The sequence below is a fragment of the Macrobrachium nipponense genome, chromosome 2, assembly GCF_015104395.2.
Source record: "Macrobrachium nipponense isolate FS-2020 chromosome 2, ASM1510439v2, whole genome shotgun sequence".
In the NCBI taxonomy this organism is placed as follows: domain Eukaryota; kingdom Metazoa; phylum Arthropoda; class Malacostraca; order Decapoda; family Palaemonidae; genus Macrobrachium; species Macrobrachium nipponense.
Window position 1 is genome coordinate 48,665,547 of NC_087201.1, and position 5,000 is coordinate 48,670,546.

A 5,000-nucleotide genomic window follows, 5' to 3' on the forward strand; every position below is an offset into this window, starting at 1 on the left:
ATATGTATATATATTGATATAGATATATGTATATATATAATATATATTTATATATGTATATATATATATATATACACACACACATATCAATATGTAATGTTTTGTATGCGCGTCTGTGTATCTGAGAAGGGAAAGAGCAAATTCGTTCCCTCGATGTCAGAATTCCTGGAAAACATGAATGAATAATCTGGAGATGAAAACGATGATAAAATGCGACATGAAGCGCGGAGTGGTGAAGTATGAATGTAAAGCTAAAGCGAGAAGAAGAGAGAGAGGAGAAGAGAGAGAGAGAGAGAGAGAGAGAGACGAGAGAGATAGAGAGAGAGAGGGAGAGAGAGAAGGAATATGAATGGACGCAGTCATTTTTTCAAGAATGAGGAAGGTGGAGAGCAGTGCAATTTAGATGTGATGAAACGGAAATATTTCTTTCTTTTAAGTTTAAAAGGCAACAGCAATAACGACAATCATCGTTAGTATACAGCGTAGGAAGAAGTAGACGGGGATTCTAGTGCTCTCAAATGAACCCTTCACATCTTCTTCGGTTATTAAGAAAGAAGCTAATTGAAGTAATCCTCAAGTCTAAGTAGCATCTAGGGATTGGATTGTGTACATATACGAAGATATATATATATATATATATATATATATATATATATATATGTATATAGTAAATATATATGCACACACACACACACACACACACACACACACATATATATATATATATATATATATATATATATATATATATATATATATAGCCTACACACACACACACACACACACACACATATATATATATATATATATATATATATATATATATATATATATATGTGTGTGTGTGTGTGTGTGTGTGTGGTGTGTGTGTGTGTGTGTGTGTTCTGTGACTACTGCTACAGCGAAGTACCAGCTCATGTTTGTTAGACGTAAGTTGCTTCTAGCAATTAGCTGCTAATGAGAACCACTGTCTGCCAAGGTAAGAATAAAGCGTAGCCGGGGTCATCCCCTCCAAAGGAAACAAGGAGTACGGTGATGTAATTTTGAACATACGTTTTGAGCGATCAGATAAACAATCAGCAAATGTAAGAAGAATTGTATGCACCTTATATATATATATATATATATATATATATATATATATATATATATATATATATATATATATATATCTAATAAAAGGAGCCCATAAAAACACCAAAATATAGAGAGAAAAGTACTATATTTCTGACTGCTGTCTCTCTCTTTTGGTATATGTATGAGAAGAGTTTACAGAAAAGGTGGTATTTATACCCAGAGATCCATCTACAGGTAAGCCAATTTAGGTCAACCCCGCTGATAATCTTCCTTTAATCTTCTTAAGCATTAGTTGAATGAAAACCTTGTTGATCAAATCTGAAACCCATGCTCCTTTTGAGATGTTCATTACCTGCCTCTCTTTTATAAGGCCGATTCCATCATTTGACTCTTGTACCGGCAGTTGCTGCTATAAATTATATGTGACAAATCCAGTTTATTCTATGATTATGTTCATTTATATGGTTGAAAACAGCTGAGTTCTGTTGTCCATACCTAACTGATCGTTTGTGTTGTATTAATATCTGGGGAAGTGATTTTCCTGTAAGTCCGATGTAAGACTGGTCACCGTCCTGGCATAGGATTTCAAAGACCCCTGTTTCCTTGGGGAGTGTCTTTTGTTGGACGTTAATCAGGGATTTGAGTAAGGTGTTTGGGTAAGTAAATGCAAAAGGGTTAGATTTTCCGAGGGTCTGCACTGTCTTTATCTATCCAGGTGAGGAATTATAAATGACAAATCCCAGTTTATTCTGTGGTAATGTTCATTTATATGGTTGAAAACAGCTGAGTTCTGTTGTCCATACCTAACTGACCGTTTGTGTTGTATTAATCTCTGGGGAAGTGATTTTTCTGTAAATCCGATGTAAGACTGGTCACAGTCCTGGCATGGGATTTCATAAACCCCTATTTCCTTGGGGAATGTCTTTTGTTGAACGTTAATCAGGGATTTGGGTAAGGTGTTTGGGTAAGTAAATGCAAAAGGGTTAGATTTTCCGAGGGTCTAAGTCCACTGTCTTAATCCTGTCCAGGTGAGGAATTTTTATTTTATTGTTGGGTGTCTCTTTGGTCTTGTTTTGAGGGGGTCGGTAGAAAATTACGTTTGCTTTATGAATTGGTTTCTCAATTATATAGTCAGGATACTTTAAAGACGAAAGCAATTCACAAAGCAAATGTAATTTCCTACCGACCCCCTCAAAACAAGACCAAAGAGACACCCAACAATAAAATAAAAATTCCTCACCTGGACAGGATTAAGACAGTGACTCAGACCCTCGGAAAATCTAACCCTTTTGCATTTACTTACCCAAACACCTTACACAAATCTCTGATTAACGTCCAACAAAAGACATTCCCCAAGGAAACAGGGGTTTATGAAATCCCATGCCAGGACTGTGACCAGTCTTACATCGGATTTACAGAAAAATCACTTCCCCAGAGATTAATACAACACAAACGGTCAGTTAGGTATGGACAACAGAACTCAGCTGTTTTCAACCATATAAATGAACATAACCATAGAATAAACTGGAATTTGTCATGTATAATTCATATCAGCAACTGCCAGTACAAGAGTCAAATGATGGAATCGGCCTTAATAAAAGAGAGGCAGGTAATGAACATCTCAAAAGGATCATGGGTTTCAGATGTGATCGACAAGGTTTTTATTCAACCAACGCTTAAGAAGATTAAAGGAAGATTATCAGTGGGGGTAACCTAAATTGGCTTACCTGTGGATGGATCTCCTGGTATAAATACCACCTTTTCTGTAAACTTTCCTCGTTCATATATCTAAAGAGAGAGACAGCAGTCTGAAATATAGCACTTTTCTCTCTATATTTTGGTGTTTTTATGGGCTCCTTTTATTAGATGGAATTCTGTTGTAACACAGACATTTTTACCAGTACATATATATATATATATATATATATATATATATATATATATATATATATATATAAATATATATGTATATATATATATATATATATATATATATATATATATATATATATATATATATATATCTGTAATTGTGTGCATCTACGTGAAGGTGTGCAACGAAAAAATAAACGTAAAAACTTTACTATAAATCGAACTCAACAATGATGAAGTGAGAGGTCCGGTTGTAAGTTTGGGATGTTTGCCCAAGCGGAAGGACCCGGGTTCGAGTCCCAAGCGACCAGCAAACCAGGCCCTTGTTTGTGTGTTTGTTGTAACCATTGGCCTTGGTTGTAACATTAACCAGACTACCGATGGCGCTGGTTCTTGCTTCTAAAGCAGCGTCGTTGAATCAAATTGTTCCTCTCTATAGACCTTTCACCTCCAATCCCGGAGACCTGCTGAGGGACTAGAACAAATCCTTTTCAGGAAATATGTAAATTGAAATGGAACTCAAACGCGCACACACCCATGGATATATGTAAACCGAAGGGTGATTTTTCAGTTGATGATAATCTCGTCATCTCGTCGGTTCGAACCACCGTCCAGCGGACAGAGACGAAATCAGAACGTCAGTGACGTTATCAACTAAAAAAATTACCCTTCGGTTTACATATATGAAAATAAATAAATTCCGAGGTAGAGCGAGTTAGATGTTAAAAGACATTGTTAGTTCGAATAATTTATATGAATCACGGTGATGTGGTAATTATTCATTCATATATATATATATATATATATATATATATATATATATATATATATATATCTCGTTTATATGAAGTATACTTGACCAATATATGGTGCTCAGGGCTTAAAACGCCGATCCAAAATCAATAAAGCGAGCCAGATTGCGTAAATTTTGACAATTAGATAGATACAAGCAAGGCCTTGGATACAAGCTACCGTGAATTTGATGTCAACAAAAATTATTCGTAATGGAAAAGAGGGAATGAGTATAAAAAAATATGATTAATCACGCAACAATAAAACCTCATGAAGTGAAGTTTTTATCAACTTATGTCTCCTTAAATGACCGAGTGGTCAGCGTCCATGTTTATATAGTTGGTTCTCAGCTAGACAACGGTTCGAATCCTGAAGGGAGCAAAGCACTTATTGATTATAATTTCGCTTGGGTGTACGTTATTACCAAGGTATGGTGAACTGGATATCAAACCATATTTGTGTGTCAAACTTTACAAAAATAAAAAAAGAAAAGTCGCCAATGAATCGGTGACAAAAATCCATATAAACATATATGTTTCAGTTGTATTCAACATAGGATAATGAAATATGAAAATGGTTAGAATATTCCCAATAGCTTCGTCCTCCAATGGACCTCTTCTTAGAGCGTTTATTAAGGAAAGAAAAATTGTTTCCAATGATGTAGCCAAGAAAGGCCTAAAATCTTAAACATATGAATACCGTTACCAAAAACTAGCAGTTTGAACTAAAAACACACAGCAGTAAAAGAATACAATAAAATAACAGCATTTGAACAATTTAAAATTACCAAAATGACAAATGAGGTCATATATCCATTTGAAACATCATAACAGTAAGTACAAATTAACAAACGTATATTATTTGATAGTTAATGGATAACAGCACCCAACCTGCCCTGACGTCTCATATTGCGTCAAATCAAAGGATCCACGAAAAACAAGCAAAACGCGAGCTCTAAGTACCAGACAAACAAAAGAAAGAAAGAAAAAAAAAACAATAACAGTCAACAAGACCAGGTAGCACAGCTGGGGACGAAAGCAAGGGAGGGGGCCTTGCTAGGGTCTCCTAGGGGGGTGACCCTGGTAGATAGAGCCTCCAAGGGGCAGGGATAACCTGTGGCCTTCGAGGAGGGACCGAGGGAGTGTGAGGGAGAAACACAGTATCCACTGCAGGTGGAGGAACACAGACTAAAGGGTCTTCCTGGGCTATGCTCCCTTGGGGAGGGTCCTGGTTCCGAGGTATCCCAGGTGGATCCCTAG